The sequence below is a fragment of the Equus asinus genome, chromosome 21 (genome assembly GCF_041296235.1).
Source record: "Equus asinus isolate D_3611 breed Donkey chromosome 21, EquAss-T2T_v2, whole genome shotgun sequence".
NCBI classification, from domain to species: Eukaryota; Metazoa; Chordata; class Mammalia; order Perissodactyla; family Equidae; genus Equus; species Equus asinus.
In genome coordinates this window covers 41075318-41102523 of record NC_091810.1, presented here as the reverse complement: position 1 = coordinate 41102523, position 27206 = coordinate 41075318, and positions in this window count along the sequence as shown.

Sequence of the window (27206 nt, the reverse complement as noted above, 5' to 3'; positions counted from 1 at the left end):
CCTTTTCTGAAGCAGTATTGAGATGGAGGCCTGGATTCCTAGGCAGATGGGTTGTGGCTATCAGAATGAACATTTTAGCAGTAAAGAGAAGTGATGAAGCATAGCTACTCAGGGCAGATGCTCCGGAGTCGGTCAGAGCAGAGCTTGAATCCCACTCCTGCAACTGATTGGCTGTGGGACTTTGGTCGCATTACTTAACTTCTTCTCTAGGCCTCAGTTTTTTCATCTTCAAATAGGATTCTACCTATTTGATTTGAGTTGTAATAAGAACCAAACGAAGTGATAATTGTAATGCCTAGTGTATAGAAATGCCTGCTACTTAATAGGAGTTGTAGATTAATTGCAAAAATGACCGTGATTCTACACCCTTTCCTGTATCCACTTCCTTTGAAATATGACTTTGAAGTGTTTCCCATTAAAACATAGAGTCTATTTTTTTTTGCTTAAATGAATTTATTTTATTTTATTTTATTGAGGTCATAATAGTTTATAACGTGAAATTTCAGTTGTACATTATTATTTGTCAGTTACCATATATATGTGTCCCTTACCCCTTATGCCCACCCCTCAGCCCACTTCCCCTCTGGTAACCACTAATCTGTACTCTTTATCCATGTGTTTGTTTATCTTCCACATACAAATGAAATCATGTGGTGTTTGTTTTTCTCTGTCTGGCTTATTTCGCTTAACATCATACCCTCAAGGTCCATCCATGTTGTTGCGAATGGGACAATTTTGTCTTTTCTATGGCTGAGTAGTATTCCTTTGTGTGTGTGTGTGTGTGTATATATATATACCATGTTGTCTTTATCCAATCATCGGTCTATGGGCATTCGGGTTGCTTCCATGTCTTGGTTATTGTGAATAATGCTTCAGTGGACATACGGATGCATGTCTTTTTGAATTGTTGATTTCAAGTTCTTTGGATAAATACCATGTAGTGGCATGGCTGGGTCATACGGTATTTCTATTTTTAATTTTTTGAGAAATTTTCATACTGTTTTCCATAGTGGCTGCACCAGTTTGCATTCCCACCAGCAGTGTATGAGGATTGTCTTTTCTCCACATCCTCTCCAACATTTGTTATTTTTTGTCTTAGTAATTATAGCCATTCTAACAGGTTTAAGGTGATATCGCATTGTAGTTTTGATTTGCTTTTCCCTAATGATTAGCGATGTTGAACATCTTTTCATGTGCCTGTTAGCCATCCATATATCGTCTTTGGAAAAATGTCCATTCATATCCTCTGCCTATTTTTTGCTCATGTTGTTTGTGGTTTTGTTCTTGAGTTTTATGAGTTCTTTACATATTTTGGAGATTAACCGCTTGTTGGATATATGATTTGAAAATATCTTCTCCCAGTTGGTGGGTTGTCTTTCTGTTTTGTTCCTGGTTTCCTTTGCCTTGCAGAAGCTCTTCCGTCTGATGAAGATCCATTTGTTTATTTTTTATTTTGTTTCCATTGCCCAAGTAGATAGGGTATTCAAAAAGATCCTTCTAAGACTGATATCCAAGAGTGTACTGCCTATATTTTCTTCTAGGATTTTTATGGTTTCACCTCTTACCCTCAGGTCTTTCACCCATTTTGAGCTCATTTTTGTGTATGGCAAAAGATAAGGGTCTACTTCCATTCTTTTGCATGTGGCTGTCCAGTTTTCCCAACACCGTTTATTGAAGAGACTTTCCTTTCTCCATCTACAGACAGCTCCAAGATTAGCTGTCTGTACACATGTGGTTTTATTTCTGGGCTTTCAATTCTGTTCCATTGATCTATGTGTCTGTTTTTATGCCAGTAGCATGTTGCTTTGATTACTATAACTTGGTAGTATATTTTAAATTCAGGGATTTTGAGGCCTCCAGGTTTGTTCTTTTTTATCAGAATTGCTTTAGCTATTTGGGGTCTTTTGTTGCCCCATATGAATTTTAGGATTCTTTGTTCTATTTTTGTGAAGAATGCCATTGGGATTCTGATAGGGATTGCATTGAATCTATAGATTGCTTTAGGTAGTATGGACATTTTAACTATCTTTTTTCTTCCAATCCATGTGCATGGAATATCTTTCCATTTTTTTATGTCATCATTGATTTCTTTCAATAATGTCTTATAGTTTTCCTTGTATAGGTCTTTCACTTCCTTGGTTAAATTTATTCCTAGATATTTTATTCTTTTTGTTGTGATTGTGAATGGGATTGTATTCTTGAGTTCTCTTTCTGTTAGTTCGTTATTAGAGTACAGAAATGCAACTGATTTTTGTAAGTTGATTTTGTACCCTGCAACTTTGCTGTAGTTGTTGATTGTTCCTAATAGTTTTCCAATGGATTCTTTAGGGTTTTCTACATATAAAATTATGCCATCTGTAAACAGTGAGAGTTTCACTTTTTCATGGCCAATTTATATTCCTTTTATTTCTTTTTCTTGCCTAATTGCTCTGGCCAAAAGCTTCAGTACTATGTTGAATAAGAGAGGTGAGAGTGAGCACCCTTGTCTTGTTCCTCTTCTCAGAGAGAAGTCTTTCAATTTTTCCCCATTGAGTATGATGTTAGCTGTGAGTTTGTCATATGTGGCCTTTGTTATGTAGAGGTACTTTCCTTCTATACCCATTTTATTGAGAGTTTTTAAATCACAAATGGATGTTAGATCTTGTCAAATGCTTTCTCTGCATCTATTGAGATGATCATGTGGTTTTTATTTCTAATTTTGTTAATGTGATGTATCACATTGATTGATTAGCAGATGTTGAATCAGCCTTGTGTCTCTGGTACAAATCCTACTTGGTCATGGTGTATGATCCTTTTAATGTATTACTGTATTCAGTCTGCCAATATTTTGTTGAGGATTTTTGTGTCTATGTTCATCAGCAATATTGGCTTATGATTTTTCTTTTTTGTGTTGTCCTTGTCTGACTTTGGGATCAGAGTGATGTTGGCCTTGTAGAATGTGTTAGGAAGTGTTCCATCTTCTTCAATTATTTGGAATATTTTGAGGAGGATAGATATTAAGTCTTCTTTGACTGTTTGGTAGAATTCTCTAGAGAAGATGTCTGGTGCTGGACTTTTGTTCTTTGGAGGTTTTTGATTACTATTTCAATATCTTGTGATTGGTCTAATTAGATTCTCTATTTCTTTTTGTTCCATTTTTGGAGGCTGTATGAGTCTAAGAATTTATCCATTTCTTCTAGATTGTCCAAATTGTGGGCATATACTTTTTATAATATTCTCTTATAGCCCTTTATATTTCTGTGGTATCTGTTGTAATTTCTTCTCTTTCATTTCTGATTTTATTTATTTGAGCATTATCTCTTTTTTTCTTAGTGATTCTGGCTAAGGGTTTGTCAATTTTGTTTATCTTCTCAAAGAATCAGCCCTTTGTTTCATTGATCCTTTATACTGTTTTTTTTTTCAATTTCATTTATTTCTGCTCTAATTTCTACTATTTCTCTTCTTTTGCTGTCTTTGGGCTTTGTTTGATCTTCTTTTTCTAATTCTGTTAGGTGTAGTTTAAGATTGCTTATTTGAAATTTTTCTTGTTTGTTAAGGTGGGCCTGTATTGCTATGAATTTCCCTCTTATGACAACTTTTGCAGCATCTCATATGAGTTAGTATGGTGTATTTTCATTTTCACTTGTCTCCAGATATTTTTTGATTTCTCATTTAATTTCTTCAAGGATCCATTGGTTGTTCAGTAGCATGTTGTTTCGTCTCCGTATATTTGTCGCTTTCCCAGCTTTTTTCTTGTAGTTGATTTCTGGTTTCACAGCATTATGGTCAGAAAAGATGCTTGATATGATTTGAATCCTCTTAAGTTTATTGAAACCTGCCTTGTTTCCCAACATATGATCTATACTTGAGAATGTTCCATGTGCACTTGAGAAAAATGTGTATTCTGCTGTTCTTGGATGGAGTATTCTATATGTATCTATTAAGTCCATCTGGTCTAGTTTTTCATTTAAATCCACTATTTCCTTGTTGATTTTCTTTTTTTTTTTTTAAAGATTATTTTCTTTTTCTGCTTCCCCAAAGCCTCAGTACGTAGTTGTATATTCTAGTTGTAGGTGATTCTAGCTCTTCTATGTGGGATGCCACCACAGCATGCTTTGAAGAGCAGTGTTTAGGTCCACACCAAGGATCTGACCTGGCAAATCCCAGGCTGCCAAAGCAGAGCATGTGACCTTAACCAACCACTCGGCCAGGGGGGCCATGGGGCTGGCCCCTCCTTTTTGACTTTCGATCTGGATGATCTATCCACTGAGGTAAGTGGGGTATTAAGGTCCCCTACTATTATTGTGTTGCTGTTAATATCTCCTTTTAGGTTTGTTAATAGTTTCTTTATGTACTTTGGTGCTCCTCTGTTGGGTGCATATATATTTATACGTGTTATATCTTCTTGGTGGAGTGTTCCTTTTATCATTATGTACTGCCCCTCTTTGTCTCTCATCACCTGTTTTATCTTGAAGTCTACTTTGTTTGATATAAGTATGGCAACACCTGCAATATTTTGTTTGCCATTTGCTTGGAGTATCATCTTCCATCACCTCACTCTGAGTCTGTGTTTGTCTTTAGAGCTGAGATGTGTTTACTGGAGGCAACATATTGTTGGATCTTGTTTTTTAATTCATCCTGCCACTCTGTGTCTTTTGACTGGAGAATTCCATCATTTATGTATAAAGTGATTATGGATATATAAGGGCTTAATGATGTAATTTTATCACTCGTTTTCTGGTTCTTCTTCATTTCCCTTGTTTCTTGTCCCATGTATTTCAAACTACCAATTCAGTTTGGTAGTTCTCTATAATGTTTTCTCTTTATTTATCATTTGTGTCTCTGTTCTGATTATTTGTTTAGTGGTACCATGAAGTTTGTATAAAAAAATCTCATAGATGAGATAATCCATTTTCTGATTGCCTCTTATTCCCTTAGACTAAGCTGATTTCATCCCCTTCCTCTTCCTCTTCTAGGTTATTATCGTCACAACTTATTCCATCTTGTGTTGTGAGTTTGCAGTTAAAATGCAGTGATTATATTTATTTTTGATGCTTTCCTTCCCTTTATCTTTTTTCCTGTTTTTTCTCCCCAAATCCCCCTAGTACATAGTTGTATATTTTTTTCAGGTGTGGGTCCTTCTAGTTGTGGCATGTGGGATGCCGCCTCACCATGGCCTGACAAGCAGTGCCATGTCCACACCTAGGATCCAAACTGGTGAAACCCTGGGCCACTGAAGCAGAGTGCATGAACTTAACCACTCGGCCACAGGGCAGGCCCCCTCCTTTTATCTTTAATGTTATAATTAAGTGTTTGCTAACCAGTTCTGAAGCTGCAATTTTCTGATTTTGTTTGCTTATTTATCTCCTTGCTTAAGGCTTTGTAAACTCTTTCTTTTTTTTTCAGGTATGAGGGCCTTCTTGAGCATTTCTTGGTGGGGGTGCATTTCTCCATTATATTGAAGGATATTTTCACTGGATAGAGTATTCTTGGCCAAAAGTTTTTGTCTTTCAGAGTTTTGAATACATAATTCCACTCTATCCTAGCCTGTAAGGTTTTTGCTGTGAAATCCACTGAAATCCTGATAGGGGTTCCTTTGTAAGTTATTTTCTTCTGCCTTGCTGCCTTTGATTTTTTTTTTTTTTTTTGTCATTGACTTTTGTCAGCTTTAGTACTACCTACCTTGGAGAAGGTCTTTTTACATTGATGTAAATAGGAGTTACATTAGCTTATTTTGCTTGTATTTCCAGCTCCTTCCCCAGGTTTGGGAAGTTCTCAGCTGTTATTTCTTTGAACAGGTTTTCTGTTCCCTTCTCCTTCTCTTGTCCCTCTGGAATACCTGTAATCCTTATATTGCATTTCCTAATTGAGTTGGATATTTTTCAGAGAATTTCTTCATTTCTTTTTAATCTTAGATCTCTCTCCTCCTCCATCTGAAGCATTTCTATATTTCTGTCCTCCAGACTGCTAATTTTCTCCTCCATAATATCAGCTCTGTTATTCAGGGAGTCCAGATTTTTCTCTACTTCACCCATTGTGTTTTTCATCTCCAACATTTCTGATTGGTTTTTCTTTATAGTTTCAATCTCTTTTGTGAAGAATTACCTCTGTTCATTTCATTCCTGATTTCATTGAACTGTCTATCTGTATTTTCTTGTAACTCATTGAGTTTTTTAATGATAGCTATTTTGAATTCTCTGTCATTTAGATTATAAATTTCTGACGTTCAGGATTGATTTCTGGGTGCTTGTTGTTTTCCTTCTGGTCTGGAGTATTAATATATTTCTTCATACTATTTGATAGCATGGATTTTTGCCTCCACATAGTGATAGTATCTAGTTGCAGCTGACACCTGCTACCACTGGTGAGGGTCAAGAGCTGTGTATTCTGAGCATTCCAGGATCCGTGGCTTGCTCACTCACAGCTGCTGCTTTTCTAGTGTATGTACGGGCACTCTGGCTCGCTGGCTGAGTTGGAGTGTTGGGTGAGTGGAGGGCCACTTTCTTTCACATATGCCATCCTGGGGTGTTCTTGCTCTGCCCTCACTATCTGCTCTCCTGGTGCACTGGCTTGATGAAGACACCACTGCAATAGCTTAGCCACCTCTGTGTGGGGCTTTCCCATGGGCTGTGTGGGAAGCTGAAGAGCGAAGGTGCTCCCGTGGAGAGCCACCTCCCCTTTTCTCAGAGCCACACACAGTCCCATGCCCTGAGTCACTGCCACTGGGGGAAGGAGAAGAGATCTTCTTACCTCCGTCCACTTCCTCTGGGGGGTCCAGCACCTTCATCTTCAGAAATATGGTTGCATGAGTCTCTCAGACATCTTTGGTGTTATATAAATGTCTTCTGTTGATTTGTGAAGGTCCTTTTCGTTGTTTCTTAGGGTGGAGAGTCTAAGGGAAGAGCTTATTCCACCATGATGCTGACATCACTTCCAGTGTCAATTTTTTATTTTAACTGGACAAATTGATTATAAATTTATATGGAAAAATAAACCAACACAAACAATAAGGAAAACTTTGGATCAATGAAAGAAGACTAGCCTATCAAATAGTGATTAGTCAAGGTTTTCCAAAGTAACAAAACCAACAGAATACACAAACACACACACACACACACACACACGCACACATCTAGTAATGTTAGTGGCAAACTTAAATGGGGAACCCAAGACTTGACCTAGTTTGCCATACCTGCCACACTCCCTCTTCCAAAGGAAAATATTGGTTTTGAGCCAAAGGCAGATAATTCAGTAAAATATTGGTAGATAATTCTTAAGGCTATGAATAAGAACAAGCCCTCAGTTGTTGTTAATTTAAGTGAAAACTGCTTATAGTGGTGCCCTTTAGCAAGAAAGGTCTAGATTACTTCTTGAGAGTTTTTAACACTTCTCCTAGTTTGATTCTTACCCCAGAAACTGGGGGAAATTATACTAATAGAGATCCCATGCTCTTCAATTCAAAGCATGCAACCTCATGTATAAGAGGAAGAGGAGGTGAAATAGAAGAGGAGGAGAAGGAAGAAGGGGAGAAGGAGAAGGGGAAAAAACTGCCTAATACTGCCCCAGCCAGCACATTTGGCATTCCATTCCATGTACAAATGCTCACTTATCTGTCACCTTACACTCCAAATCTGAGCTACTACTGGTTTTTGTGTGTGTGTGAGGAAAGTTGTCACTGAGCTAACATCTATGCCAATCTTCCTCTGTTTTGTGTGGGATACTGCCACAGCATGGCTTGATGAGCAGTGCTAGGTCCATGCTCAGGAGCCAAACCTGTGAACCCTGGGCTGCCGAAGTGGACCATGTGAATTTAACCACGATGCAACCAGGCTGGCCTTGCTATTACTGTTAAGCTGCCTAATTTCTTGGATTGTTTTCAGAAATATCCCATGTATATATTTGTATATAAAAAGCTACTCTTCTGAGCCTTTCATTTTTACTTAACAGTGTATCTTGGAGATTTTCCTTGTTTTTCCTGAGTAATATTCACCCTGAGCTAACATCTGTACCAATCGTCCTCCATTTTGTATGTGGGATGCCACCACAGCATGGCTCCCAACCAGTGGTGTAGGTATGCTTGGGGAACTGAACCCAGGCCGCTGAAACGGAGTGTGCTGAACTTAACCACTAGGCTACTGGGCCTGTCACTGACATTTATATTTTAAAGTCTCCATGTATTTCAGATTGTGAGCAAATTGTGCCCTAGGGGCTGAAATCTACCCTGCGCACCACTAACATAGGGCTGTGAGAGTTGGCGGGAAGGGACACTTTGTTTAATTGTTTCACCCAAGCAGAGGAGGGGAAGTGTCTTTCTTTTTGCAATTTGTCCACCGCCAGGGGGCACACTTTTCCTAACTCACACAAGGGCACTTTGTTAGCAAAGTGGATGTTCCATAGTATATTTAATGGGTCTCTCATTGATTGACACATTTTTTGGTCATAACTCATCTCCCCCAACACAGCCAGTGCTGCAGTAAACAGCTTTGTGATATTTTTAGTGCTGGGTGACAAAGATTAACATGTGATGTCTTTGCCAACATGGCCTGAGTTATTTCCTGACTTTAACAGGCTACAGTTTGGTCATAGACCAACTCTTATTTAGCATTTTGGACTTCTTTCTAGCCTCTTCATCAGTTTTACAGGTCTAAGATCAATTCCCTAAGTTTCAGAGCTGCCCTTAACTTTGGCAGTGGTGCAGGAAACTGTGCCTGCACCGACACATGTCTCTCCATATGTCTCAAACAGAAAAATTAATAAAAGAAGAGGGGAGCGGAAAAAGCATGACATGTGCAACAGGGATGCTTTGGAAAGGAAGCTGCATTTATTGGCAAGGTGATGAAGAGAAGGAAAAAAAGAAATGCTACCATCTGTATCTCCTTTCTGAAGTGAGGCTGGAAAGAACTCACAAACTCTACTGGACAGAACAGTCAAGGCAGCGAAATCCGTCTGTTCTTCCTGAAGGAAGAAAGCATCAAATGCTTGGGAAATTGCAGTTAAATCAAATGTCAAAATACTTTCAACTGAATTGCCTGGCTGCTCTGCTTTAACTGGTATTATCCACATTTTCATCCTTGCCTTGTGAATGCTGTTCCCCTTACATCAGAGGAAAGAGCACAGAACTCCCATAGGCAGATCCTTCTTGTTGACCTCAAATTGCATTGTCTGTGGAATTGTGGAACTTTTCTTTTTTAAAAAAACTTGTGGTAAAATATACATAATGTAAAATTTACCATTTTGAAGTGTACAGTTCAATGGCATGAAGTATATTCACATTGTTGTGCAACCGTCACCACTATCCATCTCTAGAACTTTGTTCATCTTACAAAACTGAAACTCTGTACCCATTAAACAACTCCCCATTCCTTCCCCTAACTAGCCCCTGGCAACCACCAGGATCTCTATGAATTTGACTACTCTAGGTACCTCAGTGAAGTGGAATCATAAAATATTTGTCTCTTTGTGACTGGCTTATTTATTTCACTTAGGACGATGTCTTCAAAGTTCATCCATGTTGTAGAATGTACCAGAATTTCCTTCATTTTTAGGGCTGAATAATATGTATGTACCACATTTTGTTTATCCACTCATCTGTCAATGGGCATTTGAGTTGTTTCCACCTTTTGGCTATTGTGAAAAATGCTGCTATAAACGTTGGAGTACAAGTGTCTGTTCGAGGCCTTGCTTTCAATTTTTTTGGTCTACACCCCAAAGTAGAATTGCTGGATCATATGGTGATTAAATGTTTAATTTTTGGGGAGAACTACCATACTGTTTTCCACAGTTACTGCACCATTTTACATTTCCACCAGCAATGCACGAGGTTTCCAATTTCTCGACATCCTTGTGTGGTACATGTAACTTTTGATACTGACAAATGGCTCTTTTCCATTTTTTAGCTTGAATTGTATGATACTTAGAGACCTAACCAACTGTTCTAGGGAACTGTCTAGAGTTGCCCCTCAAAGTCCCCTATTCAGAAATAAATAATATATATCAGTGCCTATCAAAAGGACTAATAAATGAAATTTCAAAATGTAATTTTCCTTCCCCACTTTTGATTCCACTTTTCCTCCATTGTTTTTGACATTATCACCATCTCCCTTATATAAGCATCTTTACTTCATACGACGGTGGGTATAAAATAGTTAAACGAAAACTCCTGGGCTTTTGCAAGAAATGTCATGGATTTCTTCTTTTGTGCCTCATGGACACTTTTCAACTTGGATTCTACTTGGCAGTTACTCTTTGTCAAGAAGTAAGGGAGGATATATCCCATTATGGCAAGGCAAGGAACAAAGGTGCAAAACCCAGAGGCAGATGGAGTGGCAAGAGACATATAGCCAGGACAGAGAGAGAGAGAGAAGACTTGCCCTGGCTCATGAATAGAAGATGATGATTCCAACGGGCATTTGGCAGGCTGCATTGGAACAAAGCCACACTTAAATACACACTTAAATACACACTTAAATACACCAATGGACACATATTCTGTACCTAAGAGACTGAGATATTTCTGCAATAGTAATAAATTCCCCGACAACAGAAATCAGAGTGGGTCAAGAGCAAACTGTGACATGGGAGGAAGAGCAGCAGGATTTAAAGCAAAAGCAATAACAGTAATAATGAAGGCAACCGCTTATTGAACTCTAGGTGCAAAGTACTTAATTATTATTATTTTGCACCATATTATTAGGTACCACCTGATGATAATGATAATGTAAGTGCTTTTAATATATATAATTTTATTTAATCATCACTACAGCTTTATTGTATCAACTAGAGTCATCTAAATTATGCTACAGTAATAAATAATCCCCAGTGGTTTAGCATATCAAATATTTATTTCTTGCTTACATAAAGGCTGCTGGAGGTCCAGGACAACTCAGTGGGGCAGCTGTCCTCTGTTTCAGCTCAGAATTCCGGCCTGCTGCAGTCATACCACATTTCCATATCAATGTATTCTACCACCACCGCCAAGGCTGGGGAAGCGAGGGAGGTGGAGGCACAAACACCAGCCATTAAATGCTTCCTTCTGGAAGTGATATATGTCAAAGCTGCTCACATTTCATTGGCCAGAACATCACATGGTCATGAATAACTACAAGAAGGTAGAGATGTGCTAGATTTTTGGAGGTGATAGGGACTACATATATTTTATAGTAGAATTTTAAATTTTTCTTCATATAGTTTCTCCCCATTTTTTAAATAAGTTTATTCTTTATTCCTTAGGTGTTTCATCTTTTCTGTCATTATTGTAAATGGGTTTATAATTAGGTTTTATGTATCTGAGTTGCTTACTATAGTGCATAAGCCTGAGGTTGGCAAACTGTAGCTCTCAGGCCAAATATGTCCTGCCAACTATTTTTTGTGAGAAAAGTTTTATTGGAGCACAGTTATACCTGTTTTTTTATACATTACATGTGGCTGTTTTTAGGCTCCAATGGAAAAGTTGAGTAGTTGCAACAGAGACTACATGGTGCACAAAACCTGAAATGTTTACTATCTGGACCACTACAGAAACAATTTGCTAACCCCTGCTGTAAGCTCTTTCTTTGAGGGTTTATTCAATTCTTTAACTACACAACTTTTAGTAAATAGCACATAGTCAGTGCTCTGAATAGTACATAGTCAGTTTGTTGATTTGAATAAGGCAAGCCAAAGGCATTTATTGACAATTTGATATAGACATGGCCTTCTCCTAAGTGAGGATGGCATTCATTTTACAAATATTTATTGGGCATCTACTATATCCCTGGCACTGTTCTAGGTGCTGTGGATAAGGCAATTAATAAAATACATTAAAATCCTGTCTTCAAAAAAGCCGCTGGACATAACTGGACAACTCTGTTTTCATTTGTAAACAAGAATTACAGTGCAACCTAGTACTGTTGTCTAAATAATCATTGTTAATATGTAATTATCCTGTACATCATTTGTTGATTAGCTGTTGTTATAATTGATTTGTTAAATTTTATGACATTATAAACATTTAAATTCATATCATTATTAATCTTTGATATGTACATTGTCTAATAATGTAGCCACTAGTCACATACAGCTGTTGAGCATTTGAAACATAGCTAGTCTGAATTGAGACGTTCTGTAAGGGTAAAATACACGGTGAGTTTCAAAGATTTATTACAAAAAAAGAATATATCTCTTTAATAATTTTATATTGATTATATGTTGAAAAAATATTTTGGATATATTGAGTTAAATGAAATATATTAATAAAATTAATTATAACTCTTTCTTTTATTTATATTTATGTGGCTATCAGAAAATTTAAAATTATATGTATGGATTATGTTATATTTCTATTGGACAATATTCTTCTAGATCTCTCTTTTATGCTTAGCTGTTGTTTCTCAAATATGGATTTTTAGTAGATGGGAACACTGGGTTAGGCAAAGGATTAAGTTACTTTATTGCTATATTCACAGAGTCTTTAATGTGTTAATTTGCAACATGAATTTCTGTGGGGATGGGCGCTGTTTATAGTGTTCCCCAAATCCCCTTCACTAGGAGCTTTCCTGCAATGCCCTTTGCAATGTCTCTGACCAGAGCGGCAGCACTGTGTTATCATCTTGGAACCTGGTACAAAGGCACTGAGAGTGGAACAGGCTTTAATTCAAAAGGTCAGTCTTCAGTTCATTTTCTGGATTTTTCTTTGGCTTCCTAAGTAAAATCAATACTGATTATTTTAAAATGTAATTCTATGGTTTGAATATAATTCACCAAATCTTTAAAAGTTTGGTTGATTTAAAAGCAATTAAATATTGAGATCAACTGGACTTACAAAAATAATTCATTTTCAAAATACATGGTTGTAAATGGGCTTGTCCCTTTGGGTGGTGATGCAGAGAGAAGTCCAGTGATGAATAGTACAGAATTATTAGTTGATGTCATATTTTTTGACAGAAGAATATACCACTCGCAAGACCTACACACTGGGAAATGATAAATTCCAGAATGCAATTGAGGTGGGAGTTGCTTCAGTGACAAATGTTACCATTTATTATATTCAGGAGTCCTCATTATAAAGGCACCCACGAGATAGTTAGGTGTAAGCCACAATATCATAAGCCTCGAATCAGCTTTCTGTCATTCAACTGGTTTCAGAGAACGAGAGTCTCTCCTCGGAACACATCAATCTCACACTTTCAGATCGACAGACTCGCAGCTCTGCACTTCGAGTAACTCGAAATGGTTCTCAGGCTTTTCTCCAAAATCCAGTAGTTATATGGCCAAGGGGCATACCACCTGGTTGACATTTTGGTAAAGACAAGATGGACTTTTTGTTAAGTTGAATGTGGAATTTGGCTTCTGGCAGAAACTAGATAGGGTAGAAACTATGTCTTAATGACGCACCAGTAGTAGCCACTCCCCACAGTGAGAGAAAAGAATCCATTGCTACATTAAAGGCCCCCTTTTGATTTCTCCTTGTGCTGTCTAGCTCTTGTAATTGAAACTAAAAAGAGTGTAATTCTTTCCTTCCAGTCTTGATTTTCCTCTTTGTGACAGAAAGCTTACCAAATAGGAATAAATACAGGAAAGTGTAAGAAAACTGAGACTATAGAGAAGCTGAGTGAGTGAGCTCTTCTTGCCAAAGGCTATATTTGGGTGCTGTGTTCAAATTGGATGTGGCAGAGTTGATGTGAGTGTTGGTCCCACTTGACGGTAAATTTCTGCAAAGTCAATTGACTCTGCACAGCAATGATCTGAATTGATCATTAAATCAGACCTACCCACTAAATTGGCTATCCTTTTTTTTTTGCTGAGGAAGATTAACCCTGAGCTTACATCTGTGCCAATCTTCCTCTATTTTGTATGTGGGTTGCCACCACAGCATGGCTGACAAGTGGTGTAGGTCCACACCTTGGAGCAACCCAGGCTGCTGAAGTGGAGCAGGCCAAACTTAACTACTGTGCCATGTGGCTTGCCCCTGAAAAGGCTATCTTTGGTCCTCTGTTTGCCATTCATACACAGTCATAAGTCAAATAAACAACCATCCAACTAACAATCAAAACCAATCAAGACAAACCAGCAAAGCATAAAATGAACAACATAATTGAAATCTTCCTTTCCCATTTGGCATTCACATGATAGATCAAAATGAAGTGTTTTATTTAAAAAAATTCTTTTTATGCAGTTAATGTGCTTATGATGCACTGGTGTGGACTTGTAGATACTGAGAACTTATTTGCAGGGTTGCATCAAAATTTTAATCTAAAATTGGAACACGTTGGCTTGCTATGAAGACTGTTATTTTATTATATTTATATATGTGTGTGCTTGTGCATATGTAAACATACCCAGTTAATGAAAACTGCAAAATGCCATTTCATAAACTAATAATTAAATTATGATAAATCTGATCCAAGAAGACACTTTTCACTTTCAGAGGGAAAGCCACTTTTTGAGTATTTAAAACAAAATAATACATTTCACTGTAGAAAATTTAGAATTCTAAGTAGGCAGTTGAAGAGAAAAATGAGCTGTAATTTTACCTCCCAGAGATGGTCCCGCTAAGATACTGATGCCTACCTTCTATGACTTTTCTCTCACGTTGGAATATGAGATTATGCTGTACACATTGATTTTCGAAACTGTACTTATGATGTAATTATTTTATCTTTTCACATTAATATAGATCTAAATTATAAAATTAAAGGATGTATGCTATTCTATACCATGTGTAGACCATATTTTATTTAACCAATCCTCTACTGTTGGACAATCGTTTTCCATTGTTTGTTATTATGAACAATGCTTCAGGGGCTATCCCTGCACATATTTTTGTTTACTTGCTTGATTATTCCTCTGAATATATTCCTAAAACTAGAATAAGTGAGTCAAGGAGCAAATACAGTAGAAGTTTTTTGGGTCCATTTCCTGAAATTGTTTCTCAGAAATGATAATTTTATGGCACAAAATTAATTAAGTGTCTCAGATGCGCTGTAACAGTGAAGGAGACAGGCAATCTCTGACATTAGAAAACTGACAACTTAGGAGAACGATGCTTAGCTATGTTTTCAATAGTCAGTTATTGTAATTCAGCAGTATTGTCACCACTTTACTTAAGCAATAAATATCTAATATTTATTAATTTTAAATATTTTGAAAATAAGCATTTAAAAATATATATTTTATTTAAGTAAACCTGATTTTTTGTTGGTCCTACTTAATGGCTAATATCTGAAGTTAGTTGGCTTCCCACAGCAGTGGTCTAAATTGACCATTAAACCAGACCAAACCTACTAAGTTGCCTACCCTTTTATCCTCTGTTTTCCAGTCATACAAACACAAAAAAGGTGTAACCAGCAAAATGCACAAATGATAAATGCGTAGAATACTAGCAGCACCTCAAAAGCTCCTCTCCTGCTCTCAATTATCCTCGAACTCCTTTCTCATCATCAAAGATGATGACTCTTCACAGGCAGCAAAAGAAGAAATAAATAGATTGGATTTCATCAAGGTTAAAACCTTTTGTGCATCAAAGGGCACTATCAAGAGAATGAGAAAGCAACCCACAGAATGGGAGAAAATATTTGCAAATCATATATCTGATAAGGGGATTAATAAATTCAGAATATAAAAGAACTCCTAAAACCCAAAAGAACAACAATAAAACCCCACAAACAGCTTGATTAACAAATGGGAAAAGAGCTTGAATAGATATTTCTCTAAAGAAGATGTTATACAAATGGCCAATAAGTACCTGAAAAGATATTCAGCATCACTGGTCCCTAGGGAAATGCAAATCAAAATCACATTGACATACCACTTCACACCCTTTAAGATGGCTGTTGTCAAAACCAAACCAAACCGAACAAAAACAAAAACAAAAGGAAAATAACAAATGTTGGTGAGGATGTGGAGAAATTGAAACCTTGAGTATTGCTGATGGGAACATAAAATAGTGCAACCACTGTGGAAGACAGTATGGCAGTTCTCCCCCAAAACTAAACGTTAAATGTGATCCAACAATTCTACCTTGGGGTGTATAAGAAAAAAATTGAAAGCAGGGACTTGAACAGACTTGTATACCAATGTTCATAGCAGCATTATGCACAGTAGCCAAAAGGTGGAAACAACTCAAATGTCCGTTGACAGATGAATGGAGAAACAAAATGTGGTACGTACATATTATTCAGCCCTAAAAAGGAAGAAAATTCTGTTACATGCTATAACATGGAGGAACCTTGAAGACATTATGCTAAATGAAATAAAACAGACACAAAAAGACAAATATTGTATGATTCCATTTATATGAAGTACCTGTAATAGTCAAATTCATGGAGACAGAAAGTAGCATAGTAGTTACCAGGGGCTGGGAGGAAGGGAGAAGGGAGAATGGGGAGTTATTGTCTAATGGTTACAGAGTTTCAGTTTGGGATGGTGGGAAGAGTTCTGGAGATGCACAGTGGTGATGGGTGCATGATAATGTGAATGTACTCAACGCCACTAAACTGTACACTTAAAAATGGTTAAAATGGTACATTTTATATTATGCATATTTTACCACACACACAAAGAAGATGGCTCTCCTAACTTTTAACTCCTTTATTAGTTTTGTGTTTTTGCCCTTAATATAAATTGAATTATACAGTATATCTTCTTTTGTGCCTGGGCTTTTTACCTCAACGTTATTCTTTGTAACATTCATCCATGTTGGTGTGTGTGGTGGTATCCTGTTTGTTTTAATAACTTTAAAGTATTTCTTAATATGAATAAACCACATTCTCCTACTGATGGACACGGATTTCAGTTTCATTTTTTGCTATTTTTTCCCTTTTTCTCCCCAAATCCTCCCAGTGGTACGTAGTTGTCTATTTTTAGTTGTGGGTCCTTCTAGTTGTGGCATGTGGGACGCTGCCTCAGCATGGCTTGATGAGTGGTGCCATGTCCGTGCCCAGGATTTGAACTGGTGAAAACCTGGGCTGCCGAAGCGGAGTGCATGAACTTAACCACTCGGCCACGGGGCCTGCCCCTGTTTTTTGCTGTTTTGAATAACTCTGCTACAAATCTTCTGTACACGTCTGTGTGGGTGACACATGAACATATTTCTATTGAGTATGTGTCTAGGAGAGGAATTGCTGGTCGTTGGGTACGCCTAATATAGTCAATGAGAGTTCTGGTTGTTCCATATCCTCACCAACACTTGAGTATTCCGGTTTGTTTGTTTAGCTATTGCAGTGGGTTTGTGGTGGTATCTCATGTGGTTTTAATTTATATTTTCCTGATGATTAATGATGTTTCCCATCTTTTAGTAAGTTCATTTGATATCCTGTTTCATGAAGTATCTTTTACCAATTTTTCTACTGGATTGCCTTTTTGTTTTTCTTATTGATTTATAGTAGTTCCTTCTAGCGCCTTTGTGGGATACATGGATTCCAAAAAATACTTCCACTCAGTGGCTTGCTTTTTTACTGTCTTAATAGTGCCTCTTGATAAGCGGAAATCTTTAATTTTAATGTAGTAAAGTTCATCATTCTTTTCGTTTATGGCTAGTGCTTTTGTGTTCTAAGAAATCTTTGCTTAATCCAAAGTCCTAAGGATATTCTCCTGTGTTATCTTCTCGTACTTTTATGCTTTCACATTTTGTATTTAGATCTATGAGGTACTTGGAATTGATTTTTGTGTATGATGTGAGTATGGTAGGGAGTGGATTGGGATTTTTTTTTTCCACATGGATAGTTGACAGATCCTCATGTAGTAAAAGGACCAGTTTCACCCACTCCACTTCAATGCCACCTTTGTCATAACCAAGAGAAATGAAACATATGTCCATCCCAAAACTTGTATACTAATATGCATAGCAGTGTTGTTTGTAATAGCCCCAAACTGAAAACAACCCAAATGTTTATTAACAGATCAGTGGGTGAACAAAATGTGATATATCCATACAACAAGATACTGCTCAGCAATAGAAAGTAATAAACTACTAAGACCCACAGCAATATGGATAAAAATCAAAAATAATTATACTGAGTTAAAAAAGCCAGAGAAGAACAGTACATCTCATGTGATTCCATTTCTATAAAATTCTGGAAAATACAAATTAGTCTATAATGATCAAAAGCAGATCAGTGGTCTTCTGGGCAATAGGAGACAGGGAGGGGCAGGAGGATGGGATTACAAAGGGGCACGAGAAAATTTTCAGGGGTGATGGATATACCCATTATATTGACTGTGGTGATAATTTCATAGGAGTATAACACGTGAAGTTTCGTTGAATTAAACATTTTAAATATGTACAGGTTTTGTACATATAAAGCTGTTAAAAATCAAACTAAAAAGAAAAAAATTCCATTGTGATTTCTTTTTTGCTTCGTGGATTATCCAGAGCATTGATAAACTTCCAAACATTTGTGAATTTTTTAGTTATTTCATTGTTGTTCATTTTGCTGTTGTTCTTGTCACTCTTGATTTGTAGCTTATTTTTATTGTGGACAGTGCATGCTTTTAATATTTTAGCCCTTGAAAATTTTTTGAGACTTGATTTATGGACCAGAATATGGACAACTTTGGTAAATGTTGTATCTGTCCTTGGAAAGAATGAGTATTTGCAGTTGTTGGTTGTAGTTTTCTATAAAAGTCAGTTAGATCAATTTCGTAAAGTATATAATTCAAATCATGTAATTATTTTTATCATCTTTTGTCTGCTTTTTCTACCAGTTATGTGGACAGGTATTTTGATCTCCAGTATCATGTGAATTTGTCTATTTCTCCTTTAGTTCTGTCAATTCTTACAACATTTGCAAAGGTGAAGGAATGATACTAGGCACAAATTTATGTAGAATTGCCTTATTTTCTTGGCATATTGTCCCTTGTATCTTTATGAAGTTTCCTTCCCAGTTTTTGTGGTGCTGTTTACTGTAAACTTGATCTTGTCTGTTACTAGTAAAGCTGAACGAGTTGGTCTGATTGATGTTTGTATATGTCTTTTTTTGTCTTTGAACTTTCAGGCTTTCTGAGTCTTTGTATTTAAGATGTGTCTCATGTAAGCAGCATACATTGCGGTGCTATAAGTCAATCTGAAAAGTTTTGTCCTCTATTTGGAATACATAGTTGTTTACAGTTGATGGAATTACTGATATATTCAAATTTAAATCTAACGTCTCACTATTTGTTTTCTCTTTGTCTCACTCATTTTCTCTTTTTCTTTCCTTTCTTGAATTCTTTTGTATTATTTTTTATGGCTCCTTTCTTTCTCCACCATTAGCTCTCTCTTGTTGTTCTTGTAGTAGTGACTCTAGGATTGCAAAGTGCATCTTTGACTTATGAAATATTACGTAATTTAGTATAGTTACTACCTCTTCCATAGTGCAGTAGCTTTAGAACATGTTAATGCCATTTACCTCCTCCTGCCTTTTTTAATATTATTGCTAATATATTCGATTCTTGCTAATGTGTCACTCCTGGAGATATTTTAAGCCATATAGGTGTTTTTAGTATCACTTTATACAGACAGTATTCATTTAGACTATCTACATGCTACTCCTTCCCATTGTTCTTCATTTCCTCCGTTACCTTCTTGCTTCTAAACGTGACCATCTTCCTTCTGCTGAAGAACACCCCTCAGTGCAGATCTGCTGCTGACATTCTCTCAGCTTTTGTTTGTCTGCAAATTTCAGACTTTATTTCAACTTCATTTTTGAAAGGTGATTTGACTGGGATTAGAATTGTAGGTTTAGTAACATTTCTTTCTCTGGCACTTTGAAGATATAATTCTGTTATCTTTGGTTTCTCTTGTTAATAAACTGTTAGTCTTACTGTTGATCCTCCAGAAGTAATGTAACTTTTTCCTCTAATTGTTTTTAAGTTTCCTGTTTGTCCTTGGTGTTTAGCGTTTTTACAATGTGTGTCTAGGTGTGATTTTCTTTGTATTTATCTTGCTTGGAGCTTACAGCACTTTTTGAGTCCATGGCTTAAGACCTTTTCCCAGCTTTTTAAAAAGAATTCGTAGACATTATCTTTTCAAATATCGCTTTTCCCCCATTCTGTCTCTCTTCTTTGTTTGGGACTCCAGTTATACATATTAGAACTTTTCCCCATATCCCACATGTGTCTACATTCTTTCTCATATTTTCCCCTCTCTCTGTCTTCTTCAGTTGGATATATTTTTTCTAATTTATCTTCTGGTCTATTGATTCTCTTTTTAGCTAGGCTTATTTTGCTTTTCAACCTATTCCTTGAGTCCTTAATTTCATTTATTGGATTCTTTTTTTTTAGTTCTATAATTTCATTTGACTTTTAAAAACAATTTTTAGTTCTTTGCTGAAATTCTCCATTTTGTCTTTTGCTTTGTAATACATAATACTTAGTTGCTTTAAAGTCCATATATGAAATTCTAATATCTGTATCTTCTATGGGTTTGGTTTGTAGATAATTTTTTGCCATGGGCTTTGTTACTTCTAGTTGAATGCTGGTCATTGTGTATGAAAATTACAGAGATGATTTGAGTTCCTGGATCATATCTCACTTCAGAGAAGATTTAAGTTTGTTTCTAGTATGCAGGTAGCCTGGAAGCTGATCCGTTTAATCAATTCGTAGGTTGAGCAGACTCAAAGCTGGGCTTCAGTTTCTGGGAGGGCTCTTCTATTTAGAGCTCATACTCCTAAGTTATAGAACTTCAGAGGTGCCAGCTCAAAGCCCAGAGTGTTTACCTGGGCCTCTCCTCCTGGGTGCACTCTGAACCCCAATTTTCCCCCAGCCTGTGAGACTGCAGTAAACTCTATTCAGCACTGCAGACCTTCAGATACTATTTTCTATTCAATTTTTCTTATCTCTCAGCTGCTTCTTGAGAATTTGCAAATGCCTCAAAGGGAAAAGTGGTGCCAAAAGCCAGCTCACCTCTCTGGGTTTCTTTTTTCTTTAAGATCTTGGCCTTTCAAATCTTGACTGTCTTGGTAATTCTCTGATGCCTTCAAATAGATGTTCAGTTTTGTTTTTTTTAGAAATTTTCTCCAGCTTTTATACTGGTTTATGGCAGTAAGATCCACTTCAAACAAACTAGTCTGCCATTTTGGGGAAGGGAAAATCAGCACCACTTGTATGTATATGTTGTTTGCACTTCTGTTATTTTCTCGTATTTTTATCTCTCTTTGATAGTAAAGAAAATGGAAACATATAGAGATTTTGCTTCAAGCCAGATTCCTAGTTAATGACTCAGTTGAGCTAAGAATCTAGGTTTCCTATTGATACTAAATCTAGTGCTTTTGCCTGGTATGCATAATAGAAATACTATAGTAATATCAGGGATAATATTCAATCCACTGATACTGCATATTCTACTTAGAAGAAGCATCCTTTTCCACTTTTAGATGTTTAATTCCTGTTTGTGCTCAGATGTATCTTAGTTTCTGTTTGGGATCAAAAATTTCTCATAATCCACAGCGACTCGGTGTGTAGTTGGTCAGGCACAGTGCCAAGGCTTCAGTCCTTGTAGCAAACTTCTGATGTAAGACATATTATCATCTCAATTTTGAGATAGGGAAGCTGCATTTCAGAGAGGTTCATTGACTTGCTCAAGTCACACTATTAGTAGGTGACAGAATGAGTTCTTGAATCTGTGTGATGTTGCGGAATGAACAGTGGTGTTTGGAGTCAGACAGACGAGGCTTAATATTCTGGAATTATCACTGACTAGCTGTGTGACCTGGAGCAAGGGCTTGTCTGAGTCACAGCATCCTCATTTGGTAATGATGAGACTCAAGTAACAATGTGGTGAAGAGAAAATCGAATAACGTATGTGGGTGCACCTGGTACACACGAGGCACTGTGTGAATGCTAGAGCCCTTCCTTCCTTCCTGTATAAAAACAAACGTTTGAAAAGGACCTTAAAGTTCACACAACACTTTCAAGAATAGGATCTTTAGCCTTATGACAATTCTGAATGGTAGTCTGATCAGGTAGAGACGTAGAAACCACCGATCAGAGAAGTAAAGTAACTCGCCTCTAATTTCTTAGTATACATGTAGAAGAGTTAAGCTTTGTTGATTGCACTGTGCCTAGATTAGCACCATAAATATGTCCTGAAAATGGAGTTTTTGTAAATTAGTTAATATTTCAAATGCACAAGAGGAATCTGCTGTTTAAAGGATCCCTGCAGTGAATGCTTTAGTGAGGTCGGGAATCATTCCGGAAAAGTAAATTATATTCCACTAATTTATCTGTTTTATAAATTTGGCTTTTAATGTTTCTCAAGATTGGTCATGTCTGATGTTGACTTTTCCATCCCCAAAATATCTTTCTGTTGATAAGATATTGTTAGTTCATTTCTAGAATCTAATTAAAGTTGATAGTACTCCAAGGAACAGCAAATGTCAAAATCCAGCATGGTTGATTACTTTGAATGTATTTGAAAAGTAAAGGAACATATAAAATCAATCAAACTGTGATAGCAGAATTAAATTATCTTGCGACTGTTTTCTTCAAATGTATGATTCATTTGAACATTTTAATGTTTCGTTGAAGAGAGGCATTTAGGTTATAGCTATGCCACAACAGGATGCTACAATGATCAGATTCATTGATTCAACTGGCCTCAGTGCACAGGTGAGGTGGTCTTTTGTCAGGCAAGTGCTCTGGGAGGTTTCTTGACTTTCATAAGAAGAGACCAACTCTCTCCTCCTGCATGTAGATGACTAGACGATTCATCTTCCAGGCCCCTGGCAGAGAACATACTCTCAAATTCCCCTTTGTCCTGGTCTTACCAAGCTCAGCTAGTTAACCATATTCACACTTAAGAATGCCTAAAGGATCTTTGCATCAGGATCAGAGGCTCCCAGTCTTTCTCCTCAGACACGAGAAGCGGAAAGCATTCATGGTTCAATACACTTGTGTCCTTGAGGCTGCTCACTGTGTGGTCTGTGGCACGGGCTCTGAGATACCAGTCTTGGAGTGCTGGCTGGAACGCCACTCTTTTCTTTAGACTCACCTGTGGCCATCAGTATGTTGAAGACACCAGCATTAAAATCGTAGCACCTAAACTTTTTACCATGTTATACATGGATGATGCTGGTCCTGTAGGACTACACTGATTTGGCCCTTCATCAAATAACTCTCACTGAATTGTTCTTTGGTATTGGACTATAATAAGCTTATGTTGAGGAATGTTAAAAGAACAACCATGGGAAATTCACTGTGTAGTCTAGGGGGATTCAGTGGCATGCAAGCTGGTTGTTAAACACTGCCATTATTAACAATTAAATTACACAAAGTTACCCTAAAATAAATTGTACTTTAAAGACAGGTAACAAATATTTAAAATTCATCACTTCCTAATTATTTGACTTTATCTATGCTTTTGAGGTTATTTACATCTATTATATCTGTTTGAGGAAATACTATATGATATGCTGCTGTGTATCTCTTCTCAACTTCAAGTTAGAGACTACATCCTGTTGGTAGCTTGAGATTGGCCATGGTTGGAGTATTTACACCATAGTACCTCAGATCAGCACCCCTTCCACCAAGCCGGGTGTGAAACATCTAGCAGCTCGCTACTGGCCGTTTGTTGAAGATGCGATATAACAGGTGTTATGAGAATCTGTGGGAGATAGTCCTCTTAGGTCTTGGAGAAATAAAGGTATGCTTCTCTTCAGGCACGTGTTTATTTTTAGTTTTAGAATCCTGTGATTATTGTTAGTAATCATGTTCCTTCTTCGCTTTGACTGCTAAGTAGCTCAGAGCCAAATTTCCAGCACCTTTTCAAAAAAGAATTGTGTTCCAGGAGTCATCTTGTTTTTTTGGTGTTTTTTCATTTTCACTGTTTTTCCTACAGTTGTTTTTATTTAGTCCCTCTTCTTTCCTTCTTTCCTTCCTCCTTTCTCTCTCCCTCTCTCTCTTTCTTCTGTTCTATATTGTTGCATATATGGATTTTTTTAGCTATGTCTAAATATTTTTAGCATGATATGGGGGTATAGAAATAAACAGTATGCTTCTCTATATACACATATTCTTAAGAGTAATTGATTATTAAGGCTTCTTGCTTCATTTTTAGGTTTTATCTTGGCATAATATTTCTTTTTTTTATTGAAGTAACGTTTGTTTATAACATTATATAAATTTCAGGAGACAAAAACATGAAAACACAAATGTGAAAAGATATTTGCACCCTTATGTTCATTGCAGCATTATTCACAATAGCCAAGACTTGGTGTAATATTTCTTAAGACTTCTTCCTGCTTTAATAAGAAAAAATTTATGAAGTTGAAATATAATTTAGATCTGCAAAATTATTAAGGGCCCATGAAAAAATCTTGGGGAAGAGAATATTTCGCTTATTATATTTACTATATATACATATTTATTTTATATATATACATATATAAATTTTTAATAAATATTAATATACATTATATATAATACACATATTATAAATATAAACATTTATAAATATTTTATATATATGCATATATACATCATCTGTCTCCCTCATTTAGAATATAAGTTCCAAGAGGTCAGAGTGTATCTCATGTGTTTAGAACTATACCTGGCATATAAAAGGCATTCGATGCGTACTTTTGAATGCATGAATGAATAAATGAATGATTCATGAATTTTCTAATGCTCAATTGTTATGAATATGTTTGATTTTTAGTGATGATATTATACACTCACACATATGCACACATATTTAAGAACTTTCATTTTGTACTTATCACTTCCATTTAGGTTCTGTTTCTCTAGATTGTAATTTTTCAATTAAATATTCATTGCTAATGACATTTTTTCATTAGTTCTCTATAGAAATATGCTCACACATCATAAAGAGAAAGCAATGTGGCATTTTCTACCCGTGTGGAAAGAGCAATTATCCTGAACTAAGCCTAACATTTAATACCTCTGCATCTCTCTGATGGTTCTCATGAAGCATTCACTATAATTCAGTTGCTTTATTTTTTCTTGTATTGGGAAAGGAGAGGGAAGTAACATTTATGGAGTGCCTACTCTGTGATAAGTGGCTTCTGTGTATTCAATTACAGTTGTTTCGTTAGCTCCCACAACAATCTCGTGAAGAGGGTGCTATAAGTATCCCCATTTTAACAGACCAGGTAACAGGAGCTCACAGAGATGCTATCACTTACCCACATCACAGCTGCCAGCAGTGGAGTCTGGCCCTGAAGGCATGGTGTGCCTTCCTGCCACCCTGGACTCACCTCCAGGTCATGCTGACCCCCTCACCTGCATCTGCCTGTTCCTCCAACTTGCCCTCATTTTTCTCAGGTGTTCCCTACACATTGCTTTCATTCCTTTATTTGGCTGTTAAATGAGTGTTCCCAGTTACTTGACAGAAATGCCAAGCTATGCACTTTGGTGTTCAGTGAGTGGTTTTTGCCATTGAGGTTTTTGAGCAGAGGCCTAGTTATCCTGGGAACAGAGAGGAGGTTGGGTATCATAGGCACAGGGGGCTAGAGATACATGAGTGGGCAGGTGACAGTCAGGAGCCCAGTTGACAAGATAACGCCCCCCTAAATGTCCTTGTCCTAATCCCCGAAGCCTGTGAATATATTACATTATGTGGCAAAAGGGTCTTTGCACATGTGATTGATGTTAAGGACATGACCCACAGGAGAGAGCAGCCAGGTTTCTCTGGGTGGGCCCAATCTAATCACAGGAATCCTTAAAAGCAGGCAACTTTTATGGCTGCAGCCAGAGGGAGGTGTGACTGCAGAATGATCACAGAGATGCAACATGGCTGGCTTTGAAGATGAAAGAAGGGGGCCAGGCGCCAAAGAAAGTAGGCAACCTCCAAAAGTTGGAAAAGGCAAGGCAAGGACTTCTTCCCTGGAGTCGCCAGAAAGGAATGCAGCTCTGCCGATGCCTTAATTTTAGTCCAGTGAGACCCATGTCGGACAGAATTGCAAGATAGTACATTTGTGTTGTTTTAATCCACTAAGCTTGTGGTAATTTGTTACAGCAGCTGTAGAAAACTAGTGTAAGGAGAGATTTAGACTACAGTGGGGCGGTAGGAATTTCTTCTTTCTGCTCAGAAGTCTTTAGCGCCCCCTCCTTCCCGCCACTTTAAATCTCAACTTTCTTGCCCAGTTCTCCAGGCTGTGTGTGAGCTGCCCGTGCTGCGTTTCTCAGTGATGGCCCCTCCTTGCTTGACTCTGGCCAGTCTGCTCCCCTTCCTGCCTCATGAGCCAGCCATGTTCAGTTTCCTATCTGCACAGGATGTTTCCTCCCGGGGAAGTTAACCTCTCCCCCACTGCTTTCCTTGATTACTTCTGCCCTCTTTGATCCCTGTCTTTTCTGATTGGCTCCAGCATTGATGTCCGGGAGACATAATTAGCACTTCATTATGTTTGTACATTTCATCTGTGCTGCACTTTACCAAATTTTCTTAGTGTTTAACATAGTATATGCCATTTTGTATTGGTTGCTTATTTTAAGAAATGACACACATTTTTCTATAATCTATTAGAAAATTTGATTTAGTGAGAAGATCAAGTGCTTTGAGTTCTGACTTAGCAATTTTTCTAGCTGTGCACCTTTGGCAAAATACTTAACCTCTCCAAACTTCAGTTTCCCGATCTGCAAAATGGATCTGTAAAATGAATCTGCCCTACAGGATTTTTGTAAGGATTAGAGCACTCTAGAACCATTAACTCCTGTTCACCTGGAGGATGGAGACAGTGTCTTCTCGTTCTTCCTCATGCTGTCAACACCTACCACAGAGCTTAGGTACATGGTAGGCTTACAGACTGACCTCAGTGTGTCATTAAACTTTTACAACTTGTTACAGACTTTGCCATCATTTCTGTACTTGCACACCCCATCACTAACCTTCCATATAGTGCTATATAATGGCTGTCTTAAAAGTCTTAGCTTATTGTGTCATCTGTTTAATTTCTGACAGACCGCTAATTTTACAAAATATTTACTGAGCCTGACTCCTTCACATAAATCTCCCCCACCTACCCATGGCTACTCCTCAAGGATTCTCTTCCAGTGCCCCATTTTATATTATTTCCTGATCACAATATTCGAACTCCACAAAGCAGGCCTGCTATTTCTTGAAGCTCTCTTTCAGCTTTCATTTGATATGGACACTATTTCAGGTTTATTGTCGATGGATCCAAGTGTTTCTGAGATAGGCAAGACGTTTTATAATATATGAGTACTTTCACTGCCTGCTGTCTCAAGATTTGGGGATGCAAGTTATCTGCTCCGGAAACCTTCTTTGCTTTTCATGGTTCTTAGTTTCATCTCTA